At 39.0% G+C, this 13,543-nt stretch overlaps 1 protein-coding gene across 1 annotated transcript in view; it reads right to left on the bottom strand.

The window, feature by feature from the left end:
• The window catches only part of ppp2r3a (protein phosphatase 2, regulatory subunit B'', alpha), a 30,292-nt gene that overhangs the window by 11,187 nt on the left and 5,562 nt on the right, over nt 1-13,543 (bottom strand). The gene's annotated exons all lie outside the window — the stretch shown is intronic.

The raw sequence follows: 13,543 nt of genomic DNA, 5'->3' as shown, positions 1-13,543 counted from the left end.
ATCATACAATTCCTCCCTCTCGCGAATCACCATCCAAAGCCACGCCTCCAGTACACAGACCAGAAGCTTCTGGATCGGTTCCAGTGAAGTCATGTCTCATTCATCGGTTAGAAAACATTACAGTACAAAGTGAATTACATTACTACAATAAAGAACATCTCCAGGTACCGACACTTTCTCCGCCATTGTCCTGCTGCCGGCACATCGCACATGAGCGCTGATGACGTATGACGTCTGTGTGAACAGGATGGCAATGGGATGCAAAATAGGCTGACTGAAAATATACAAGAAGTATCATTGTTAATTTGGTCCAAAGTGTTTTGACCCTACGTCTTTCACAAAAGATATATAATTATAAAAATACCAATGTTTCGCTTTACTTATTGATTACTATCAGGATGTTAAGAGACTTCCAAACAGCATGACAAAAAACGTTTCTGGACAGGATTGCCTACACTGCCTTTAACCGGCCAATCATAGCACACCCTTTTCCAGAGGGATGAACTTTGAAAAAATCGGCACGTTTAAAAAATGCTAGACAAAGAGAAGATACAAACATGCACGGTGTGTGGGAAATACAGCGTTTTTTAACCTTAAATCGTGTATACACATTACATTACATCTAAAACAAACGATAACATATGTTTTAGCCGTGTCATATGACCCCCTTTAATGCAGTTAACCTAAATGACACTTGTAAATTTGAAAACTATCAATGTCCAAGTGATTGGTTAATTTTTGCATTTGGACTGACCGACCAGTTAAATATAAAATTTGTGTAGACAATCAAGGTCCTTAAAGGGACAGTTTACAAAAAATACAAATTCTGTCATCATTTATTTACATTGCGTTATTCATAACGTGCATATGATTCTTCATTCTGTGCAACACAAAAGAAGATATTTTGAGAGATGTCTCTGATGTGATTCTGTGTCCATACAAAAGAAGTCAATGGGGGCCAGTGTTGTTTGGATAGCAACATGCCTCAAAATATCTTCTTCTGTGTTCTGCAGAAAATAGAAACTCATACGGGTTTAGAATGACACAAGGATGAGTAAATGATGAAAATTGAATTTTCAATTTTAATCAAACTATTCCTTATCTGCTATTGTTGCATCCATTTAATCCTCTCATGAAACCACCGAATTGAAAACTAAAAGGGACAGTGACACCTAGCGACTGAGCATGTAAATTATCCACTGTCTATCTTTCCAGAAATCCACACAACGCAAGTGTGTGGTTATATTGGCAGACAGCTGCTTTAATCAGTGCTATGTTTACATTTTATCCGCACAAATAAACCAATGAACTTTTCAAGAAGAAAAAAAGGGCAATGCGGGCAGGGGGAGCGGATCCCTTTGCGTAACTAAAGCTCTAACGCCCAGCAGATCTTCTCCTCTTTCCTTTAAGCCTTATAAATAACACTCGCTGTACAGGAGGCCTCCTGACATTTCAGCTGTACATAGCAATCCCAGCATTCCCTCTTCTGTCTGCGGCAGCTGTTAGGAGAATATCAAACACATCAAGATTCCACTGTGGGCAGGGCAGAGGAACATAAAGAGCCTCCTCTACTGCAAAGGATGGCAATTGGGGAAAACGACAAGATATTAAAGTCAGCTCCAAGTGCATGTAATGAAATACTTATTCTTGTGTTGGCCCAAAAAAAACTAGTCGTGAATAGAATATTAATACACTTGTCTCTTCAATTAAACAGGTCAGTCTGGTTACAATGTATCACACCACACTAGGTCTAGTCCACACAGACTGGAAAAAAGGGGGTGGGGTGACTGGGTAACAAGGAATGACACAGTCCAAACTCAAACCTGCATCCTCACGGCAGCGATACGGCCCTTGTGTGTCACATGAGCATGAACACTACCATGGCCAGGGCCAAATTACACTAAGAAATGTTCCCACATGGTCGTCGTAAATCAAACAAATAGTTTAGTGATGTCTCATTTGTTCATTTTGACATGTTCAACTTGAGTCTTAATGACAATTGAAAACATGAATCTGCATTCTGGTCTTTTTAACAGTGAGGAGATTTTTTATCAGTCCATTTCATTTGATTGTTTTATGAAAAACAGTGATGGAGTGCACATCTTGGATTAGAACGGTCACAAATGACCTCAAATGGCTCCCAGCATATGGACCTTTTGATCCACATAACAGGTCAAACCAAGCATGTGAATTATTCCAGGAGGATCAAGCATACTTTGTATGAAGAAGACAATCCCGGGGGCTTGTGTATACTTCTTGCAAAGTCACGAAGCTTGACAAATCACGGCACAATGCCAAAAAACACTAGGGCAGGCTAGGTCTTTAATGTCCTCCGCTGTTGAACAATATGAATCCAGGAAGTGTCACCTTGCCTTTGTGGGATCATTGGAAGCAACATCATTTATTCTGGATGCAGGGTTACATTCCTAAAACCTAACTGAAACTATCCCTTACAATAGTTGGCATAATTTATCCCAAAGTGACCGAACACAGTCTTCTTGACTCTCAAGTCTTATACAGTGCTAGCTGAGTAATGTTTAATCTCTTGGTGTGAATGTGCTCTATTGGCTTTGCCTGGACCGTTTAGATGTGTGAACTGAAGTCTATGCTATCAGAAGTGCTGGAATGTGTCAGTGGACGTGTGGAACATTCAGACAGAATTGGATACTATAACTATGTTACACCTTTAGCTATCATTCGTTTCCTCACTACCCAGGAAACTTGGTGCAATAGTTACATAAAACTAGGACTGTCTGATGTGTTGCTTCAACATATATTGTGGTGACGCATGTGGATATACAGTAGTGGATAAAAGGAATTTGTATATTTGTACAGTGTTTGCTATAACGCAACCTAATGTAGATTAAAAAAAATCTCAGGTACAAAAGACCAAACACTGAAGCGATTAACAGTGGTACCTATTCACTTCTATTGTACGGACACAAAACCAATGGCAGTCAATGGGTACTACCGTTGTTCGGTTAATAAAGGAATAGATCACCTTCAAAATTAAAATGTTTTCAATATTTACACGCCCTCTTGTCATTTCAAAACTGTATGACTGTTTGAGTTCTTCTGCAGAACCCAAAAGAAGGCATTTTAAAGAATATTGGTAAAAGGTAAACATTGGTCCCTAGTGACTTGCATTGGTTTTGTGTCCATACAATAGGATATTTAAAAATGTTGAAATATATTGTGTTTGGGGCGAACCATCACTTTAAGCATACACCTTCCTCTTAAAATATTTGTAGGATGAAGATAATGTGACCCTAAACTGTATAGTGTTCTATGTACAGTATACGAAAACATGGATTTAGCAAAAGAGCAATCTTTTTCAGATAAGAATGAAGAAACGATGGATTCCTTTTGCACTCAGAATATGTAAGATTAAGAGAAATCCCTTAAACTGCAGGTAAAAACATCCTAAATCATTCCTCTTCTTTTGAGTTCTTTTAGGTGGCTGGATTATGAAACAGTTTCTGGGTGTTGAAAGAGATAGGGGCTTGTCCATGCAAGCATGCAAGTGCATTAGCTGAGCCTAGCAGTGCTGGTCAACGCTGGGAAACCTTTGGGTGAGGAGACAGTTAATACTTGCAACCCCCTCCACCTCAGCTCCAGAATCCCACCTGCTTGTTCTAGGACGTGCTGTAACAGTGCCCGGGCATCTCGATGGCTCTGCAGGTGCTGAGTGTGTTCTTGCAATGTCAGGAACCGGCCTCATCCCACCTGTCTTCTTCTCATCATACTGGACACTGTGCAAACACCAGCGCCACACTGAGTCTTCAATTAAAAGCAAATAAGCAATGCGGGATGCCAGAGCTATCGGAACGCTATAAAGGTGTCATCTTCTAGTTCCCCAAATGTCTACTGTCATGACCTATCTGAGTAACCTTTTGGAGACTTTTTTCAACTACTGAACCAGCGGCTTTCTAGGATTTAAAGTACTCAAGGTAATACATGATGAAGTTCAGCTAAATAAGTTGCGTTTGAAGGAATAATAATGTTTTCATTCCAATAATTTTCCACAGGTCTCAGTTGCACAGTGTTGGGATGCCATCGCCAGCTGAAGCACGATGCGCCCCTGGTCCCCCACACTGCCCCATATCTGCCCCTTACTCTTACATCATGATGTAACAATTTGCCATTGGCAAGTACCTGGTCCCTTGGTCCTCAGTCAGAGGGGGCTCTTTACTCTCAACACACAAGTCTCAACAGAAAAAGTACATTGCTGTCTGTAGCCAGTGTTACCGAGTTTAAATTCAGCTTTCTTAGCTACGCTTAAGTGTTTTGATTTATTGCATAGCAAGTGCAGCACAGACCACTGAGACTGGAGCAGGATGGGGCACAGAGGAGGTGCATAGTTATCTGAGATCCGTACTGAAAGTGATGAGATTAGACAACAATCACATTCTTACATTTCAAAACATATTTCTCTCTACCTTCATCAGTACTGTATGAATATTCTCACTGTCAAACATATCTCTAAACGTATCTTTTTATGTTTTATTTTTTATAGATCACTGCTAAAAGTCCACCTTCTTGCTCATCATAGTGTTATTATAATATAAGCAGTTTATTGTGCAACAATTTAAGTTGTGAAAAAAAAACTAAAAGTTTAAAGCTACAAGCTACTCATGAGTTAAAGAAGTTGAAGAGATACTTCATCCAACAATGAAAATTCTGTCATAATTTATTGTGTCTAGCATAAAAACAATCGTAACACACAAACACACTGGTATCTAGTAAAGTAAACTGTAGTAAAATTGAACTTTACCATAGTAAATATAAATAAATGTTACTATACTACGGGATTTATTACAGTTGATCAATTTACTAGTTGACACGGCAGAATATTGTTATATAAATTAACAGAGTAATTGCTATAATATTATACTAAAGTTTACTGCGATTTAAGAAAAACTGAAAACTACTGGGGATCCTATACTGTCCCAAAACTAAGTGAGTAAACTATCAAGCTACTGAAAATATGGTCGCTACTTGTAGCTAGATACTTTGGAAAGTATTAGAGCTTGTGGGTGAGTTTTTATTTCCTGGGATATAACGTTTCCACCTGACAGTGATGATATAGACATCCACATGTACAAATAAAAATTACAGTAATTAATATCAAAATTAATAAGATGGCGTTCCAAATCCAAATGGGGTGAGTAAAACATGGGGAAATGTTGTTGCCTCTGAATACAGTACATGCCAACTACTGCATTAATGCAGTTATAATGCACAGGTGTCAGTCTTATAATAAAGATTTCATTTAGAACGCATATTTTACTCTTAGCTTTATTCTATTGTTTGATTTTATGTTTATTTACAAAGCAGGTTAAGCTGCAGGTTAACAACTGGTGCCATGACCCTAACCTATGCAATGCACTAGGCAGTGTTCTGGCATTTACAATTGCCTGTATTTTAAAACATTGAGCAAGTTTTCTGTATTTGTTGTGTAAATAGGTTAAAGCGATATTTAAGACTATGCTACACACTTGTTCTAGTTATTCCATAATGCATCTTGCAATTTCTTTAATTGAATTTACTAAAGCTCTATTCTATTATATTCTGTTATCAGTTACATAAATAACACATGCTGGTAACAAATCAACACTATCTTATTAGCCTTTCGCATGGTATTAAAGCAAACTGGTGTTCATAGCACACAGGCCCGTCTCAACACATATAACTCATGCGAAACCCAAACAGTTGGAGTGACTGTGGGCAGATGGCAAAGGCGTTTAACTCTGTCCAGTGTCATGCAGAAAGACAGCACCGGTACAGGACAGCCCATCTCCTCCGCACCCCACCTCCTCTCGCTTGCTTTGACGCAGGAGCTACTGCCATATGTGTAAAACGATCCCCGAAAGATAAAGCTTCTAATTTGCAGTTTATTTCTGCAGCAGGCACCAGGCAGACTTTAGAAACACATACCCAACAAAATACAAATACCCAACCCCCACTACACAAACAGACTCAGGGCCCGTTCACACGAGACCGTTTTCAAGTGAAAGCACAAAACAATTTATGCGATATGGCTGTCCGTTTACATGGAAACGGCGTTTTAGGGGACTGATAACGCAAACCTTTTCAAATGGATTTCAAAGTGCAAGTTTTTGAAAACCACGTCCTTCTCATTTCCGTGTAAACCCCGAAGTACGCAAGAATTAGAAAACGACATTGTGCGCATGTGTATTAGGTGTGGTATGCGCGTGTACATCCAAACACAACGAAAGAGAAATAAATACATCAATGGCGGATTACATGGGGTTTTTTGCGTTGCGCAATAGTTTGTTAACGCTTCTCCAGCAAAGTGTAGATTTACTACACCAGTGCTATAACCACCAGCGGAGATCTACAGCAAAATCTTAACACTCATTCACGGCGACAAAGGGCTTTTAAACGGCACTTTTGGATCAGACCCGGGAGGACGAGTAGATGGTGGTACAACTTTGTCGATGGCGTTGATGACGAGCATCAATGGAAGGAAACCTTTCGAATGTCCAAACTTTTCGCCATCTTGTTTGTTTATGTGCGCACGCTTCTCTTCACTATGAATGAGGAGAAATCCAGCGCTCTGTGTTGTATGGTCTCTTTAGCGACGGAGGTCCGCCTTCCAATAAACCGTCAATCAATCGTCAGAGACTCAGTTATTTTTCTTTACAAAGTGATGTCGTTTTTGCGGATCTGTGTAAACGCGGATTGTTTTAATAACGGTGTCGTGTGTACGTGAAACTTTGAAACCGCAAAAGAAAACCTTTTTCCGTTTTTTCATCATGTAAACGTGGCCTCAAACACACACTTGCCCATTCCAACACGCATGCCACTGTTAGACTTCTTCAAAATAGCAGTGCCAAATGCCATCAACATAGTGATAACCCTTTACCTGGACTTATGCGAGCCTCTGTGGAATATGGGGGTATGAAAGAGGCTTTATTTGCCCGCACACACTCTGCAGAGGAAGTGGATTTTATGAGGCCCCATTCTATTCCGAGCTGGATTTCCTTTAAGAAAAAAGTCACGCTGGAGCCACTGCAATAAGTGCCATTAAATTACGGCTTACACGGGTGCAGGCCGCAGAGGATCGGATGAGTTTGTGAAAATTTTAAATGAACTCCAGGTGTCCTGTTACAGAACTGGAGAGGAAATGTTAAATTAACCACACAGACTGTGGAAGTGGCAGGCATGTGTGCAAGCATGTGTACATGAACAAGAAAATTTGGATATCATGCCCCATTGACTCCCATATTGTTTATATTCCCTACTATGACAGTAAATGTCTTAGAGCTGTTTGGTTAGAGACATTCCTCCAAATATCTTCCTTTGTGTGTAGACAACCAAATACATTTATACAGGTTTGGAATAAACTGAGGGCGAGTAAATCATTTCAGAATTCAAAATTTTGAGTGAACTTTCACTTTTACATTCACGTATCAAGTATTGACAGGCTTCATTGTATTGATTATTAAATATTAATATAATTATTAATTTCAATCAAGAAGCTATGTACCTTTTTATTGTGAAACAATACCTATGATATTTGCACTGCGAATAAGTAAATTGGTGTGGTACAATAAAAACAACACTTGGAAGGTGACATGAACATGCAGTATTGTTGGAATTGATCTGTAGATTTGTGTTGTCTTGTGTTGGTGACTCTTGCTCAATGTAATCTCCACATGCTGTTGTTTACCACTAACCTGCCATCTATTTCGGGGCAGGGCAGACTCAGAGCAACTGAAAACAGCCTGAAAACAAATATAGGGGTGCAGTGGAACTGTTATTTTTCCTTTATGACTCTTTTCATTATTTAACTAAGGCAGTTCTACATCCATGCTTATTACAAAATCAAGCATTGTGGATTGTTGTGTACATTCATTGATGTAACACTCTTATTCACTGTGTAAAAGACTTGCTGGACTGGGCAACCAAAGCCCCTGGCTTACAAAGTGACAACATACTGCAAATAACTCACTTATTTTCTGGATTTAACATCTCTGTGTTGAATACTCAATTGCCAAATATTTCTTTTTCTTGCTGTAGGATTGTTCTCAAAATTTCAATTGCAAGCCACACAGTATATCTTCACAGGGCACGGCCCAAAGTTCACATCAACAACTGAAGTGGAACTTTCTAAATTCTGTAATAAATTGTTACTGTCACATAAACATAAAACACCTCTGCACAAACATTTGTAATATTTCCTGTAATTCACATGTGGACAAAATGTAATGTTATGGAGCTGAGGCTACTGTACCAATACTCTTCACCAGCAGATGGGGATGTGAGCTTACATATGATCTATCAGAGCCACGTGAATTTATTATTTATATATCATATACATCACTACATGCAAAGATGTTTAATTCATGAGTCGAACCGTCACTTCATTGATCCTGTAAGATCCTGTTTAAATGGAGAAGAGTACATATACAACAAAACATATGACAGCAGTTCAGAAACATCAACATATATAACATATATATACTGGATTCAGCACGAAAGCTTTGTAATGTGACTCATCTCTCCCACTTTACTCCATTCTTGTCAATAATGTCACACTTGAAGTGTTTGTCAGACTTCTACTCATCACCCAGACACAAGGTCACCAATATCAGAATTCTGAAATGCGCCCACATGGCCTGTCCATTTTTCATCCTCACGGTATTCCTTGCTACAAAAACAGTTTTCAGACATTTCAGAATAACCTCAGAGTCACCTCAAGTCTGTCATTACCTGTCCTAGACAGGGGATATGGCCGATAAGACTCATGAAGAGCGAGGCTCCTGCGGAAATTGAATCTCTGAGCTTTCATTGGCTGTCAGATCCCAAATACCATGGACTGCATAAGATCAAGTTGAGAAACGGCAACACATGAGGTTTATTATAATACCAGCAGGACATTTGTCTTTTTCCATACATGTGATGATGTGCCATGTTTGTATGGTCACTTTGAAACACTAGATGGCAGGCTTTGATGCCCGGCTGAAATGTCCTGAAATCCAAGTCTCATCCGAACCAAACTTGTACATACAGCATCTCTTTGTCCTCATATCCCACAACACCATGCATGCGGATTTCCTCTGTATATTTCTTAATGAAAAAAAATACTCAATTTCCACTGAGAACTAAAATACTGTACTCATTAAAAACTTTGTCCCGGATCATAAAGTGACTTTATATGCTACCCTGGATGTCTGTCTGAATTTAGGAGGTTCCTTCATACTAAACAGTTCTTGTTAGTTGTTGACTGACTGGCCAGGGACAGCTGTCTTCAGATTTTTGTAGTCTTTTTATAGTCAAATAGTCTGGTAATGTAAATTGCTGTACATGTGTGGTTGAAGGTCATGGTCAGCTTACCGCTTACTACCTTCCAAGCTAAGTAAACTATTTGAATGAATATTTCGTTTCGATGTTCTGATTTTGTTCAGTTCAGTCATTATTCAAGGTTTAAACACACGGAAACACACAGCTTCTCGTTCTAGTAAGTAACCCCAAGCAATATCATGTCAGCTAAAGACAGTTTTCACTCGTGCATTTCCTTCTCTCAAACTCTGATACACTCGATCCTACAAGCAGAACCAGCTGCAATAACACCCACGAAAGCCAGAGCTCACAGCGGCGCGGTCAAAACACAGATCACAGAGACAAGTCACTGGCAAAATGCTCTTTTCTAACTCTACTTGTTCTGGTTTGGATAGTCACCAGTTCTCCAGGTGCCGTAATTTTGAGATCTCTATTGTGACTTGATTTCTAGCAACTAAATTGAATGGACCTGTGTTTTGTCTTGATTTTGAATTTTTGGTATACACCAACCAACAAAGCAGGTACAAATCAAGACCATAACAAGACAGGGTTTATTATCATGAAAGTAAGAGACTATAATGCTGCCGTCTCATGCCAGCTACAGTAGTAAAACCAGTCAATAACACTACTGAACACACAACTGAACACAATGAAGATTCAATTTGTGTGAATTCAGCTGGCTTGTATTCACTGCCTCTTAATAAGCACTTGTGCTGAGCTTCAGACATTACAGGCATCATTGCTACGATTACTTAAATTCAGGGCACATGGTTAGTCTGGAGGGTTTTACGACTCTCTGAATGTGATTTCGGTCTTTTTCTCAGTTCACAGGATTATGGGTAATCTCTTGAATAACAACTTCCAGAAAGCATGGTTAATTGAAGGGCTCTGTCTGTCATTACACCTGTCTGCCTACACACGTACTGTTAGAATACTAGAATACATAAATAAACAATTATGTGTATCAGTAATTAAAAAACATATTTGGTTTATTAGACATTAAACTTTTAATGCAAAATACGTTTTTGGCAATGACCACACCATCCTTCTGTTAAAGGCTGTTTGTTTTGGCTAAGCATAACACTTGCACATCTAAGTACTCTTTGCAGCAAATACAAAAAAGATGTTTCATAACAATGTCCCACCCAAGAGCTATTTCAGAACAAGCATTACAAAATAAGTCTGATGAGTGGAATGTCAACGGAATGGGTGTTTCTGACAAGGTTTTGTTACATATCACTGCTGTCCTTTCAAAACCTTGGATGTCCAAATATGCAGTTTTTTAGGAAAACATTTTTTAAAAGATTAAACACCATGTTGTAAAAGTTGACAAGCACTTTTTAATACTTTTATTGACTAGATATTTGCAAAACCCACTGACAAGCAAAGCATGACTTATAATAATGATATATGACAAACCCACGACCTTGGCATTGTTGATGCCATGCTCTTACCACTGAGCTACAGGAAAGCTTTAGTTTATAACATTCAACGACTCAATTGTTGACAAAAGACATAAATTAACTTCAAGATATTGTTCTTGAAATGACACTGACATATCAAGCACACAGACAGACCAAACTACACTAATTCTTTGCTTTTTTTTATAGATCCAGTGTATGAAATTTAGCGGCATCTGAATTGCAGGTTCTGAATTGCAACCAATGGCTCACTGCACACCTCTCCCCCCCATCGTTCGAAGCACTATGGTGGCTGTCCCGGGACAAAAATGTAATTACATTACCTCTTCTTTGCCGATCAGATAATGCATTTACAAAACACACGTTTGTCCGTATAGGGTTACTGTAGAAACAACATGGCAAATTTCATTTAAGGGACCCCCATTTTATGTATATAGAAAATGTGATTATATCCATTGATTTTGCATTTGTTATAAAAATGTATTACATGGCTCGTTGGAATGCTTGATTCTGATTGGCCAGTCGCGATATTTGCAGGTTCGTTATTCCCAGATAACAACCTCTCAAAACTAATAACACCCAGTAACCCGGATGAAAGTCATTTTGGAAGTTTTTTTTCACAAATTAAATGTCTTTTGATAACATATATGACATTATATTTACAAACGATTAAACCAAATTGCCTGTTCTTGACACTTGAACTTTGTTTCTTACCTTAAAAACAAGAGTAAACAGCTTTTCCTTGACGAAGGACTGCATTCAGTTAACAAGAGCAAATGAAATATTTCAAATTCACATTTCATGTCCAGTTTTCTTCTCATGTGGCAAGTAGCTGTAAGCGCGAAACCATACAAGCAGCAGTATGGCTGTTATCATGAAATAAGCCCCTTCAGTGTAATACAAGATCACACTGTCGGGGCTTATATCTGCGCTAACAACCGGCTGTTTGTACGTTAACCCTTACAAGAAGCTACTGTTCCTGATGCAGCACTGATGGTCACAGCACAGAAGGTAACACAAAGCTCCTGTATTTCTACTGCCAAATCATCATCCTGCCAGCTTGGAGATTTAAGCAGCACCCAATTGGAAGTATTCCATCAGCATAACCCTTTCGAAACCCTAAATCCAGGGAATTCCCAAGGGTAAGGAGTACAATATTCAGTGCTCATCAGTGATTAAACACTGCACTTTTGTTTAAAGGCTGTTGCCATGTAGTTTTGTATCATTAGCTTTAGCCTCTACTTTCTGTATTGGAAACACTTGACACATAGCAACAGGCAAGAATTTACACAAGGATGTTGTGTGAATGGGTGTTTCTGGCCTCATGCCTCTGCTGTGATTTCATTTCCTCTCAATCCAGGGCAGCCATGCTGATGATGTAAATCCCTGTTGACCCCATGCAAACAATTCCAGCAAAAAAGAAGGTGGACACCACAGGAGGTCCGAGACACAGGAATCCTCCTTCACTTCTCATGTTTCATAATGTGTGTTGTCTATTATGTTCATCAAGGCAACAATGCTGTCACTTGATTGAGACATGAGTTATTCCGACTCTGACAGAGGGAAATGTGTTTTGAAAAGAGCCGTCGCCAGCCATCAGATGTACAAATATATTATAAAAGTTTTTACTCCTTCGTATTTGCTCTTACTCACTTTGTTTTGGGTTTTTCATTTCTCATGTCTTTGATTCCTCCTCTGGGTGTCCTGCAGTTCTTGGTTTAATGCTCAGAGCAGGCAAACTAACTACATTAGTCTCTATCATGTAGGCCTATTTTCTCTCATTAACATGTTACAGCGAAACACTTGGCCCATGACATTACTCTGTGGTCATTTTAATGTATACAAGTTAGCACATACGTGAATGACATTTAACCAAACTTACAGAATTTCATAAAATGTCAAAGCTGAAGGCTTTACAGGATGCTCTAAAACAAGGTCTGAAGATAACTTACTTTAAATGGACTCAAAGCAATGTTTCGGTGATGCACCAAAAACACATTACTCATCAGGACTGGGCTGCTCTTCCACACTCACAAATATTTAAGAGGTTGTTTGCTAATGTCTATACTCATGTAAAATATGAGGGCACTCTGGAGCTCTTCTTCACTCTCTATCTCTTTCATCTGAAGTGTCGTGTCGACCCGACACGCTCACAGGAATTTTGTCTGGCCAGTGGTGACCGACTGTGATGTGTCTGTGGCTCATAACATAACTCGCTGGCCTGAGCTCTTGGAAGAGATCCTTCTGATTTATATTGACTGTAACGCTCCCATTGCCAAGCAGGGGTTCCCTGTCACCATAGAGATTAACGGCACTTCCTGACAGGTGCAGTGAAGGACATATTGCCTTGTCTGCACCATGTGGTCATACCAACAGAGAAAGATCCACTCCGATCCACTGTGGAGGGCACGGCCTCTGGGCAGGCTTTATATGCAGGCCTCAAATCATTGGGTTTACTCAATGGAGACTATTGCATTTTAAATACAGCTACAGAAATCAATTAAGACCATTTCAAAATTATTTTCAGTTTTTCTGAATTAACTATTTGTAGGTATGTGTTAAGGTTTATAATTTTAGTTTATTTCTGTAAACTACTAACAATATTTCTCCAAAATGTATTTGCAGTAAACGAACATTGGAGAAACAGGTCAAAATAACAGAAAAGATGCTCTGTATTTTTTCAAACCTCATATACAGCAAAGAAAACAAGTTCAAATCACTTTTACGCAATACAATAGTAATATATCTACATGTATTTAGGAAAAGTAAACAAATTATGTGACAACCATAAAACTTGATCAGTTTTAATGTGC

This window comes from Barbatula barbatula, assembly GCF_947034865.1.
Source record: "Barbatula barbatula genome assembly, chromosome: 3".
Lineage (NCBI taxonomy): Eukaryota > Metazoa > Chordata > Actinopteri > Cypriniformes > Nemacheilidae > Barbatula > Barbatula barbatula.
Note: the sequence above shows the minus strand (reverse complement) of the source record. Positions and strands in the feature narration are given on the sequence as shown.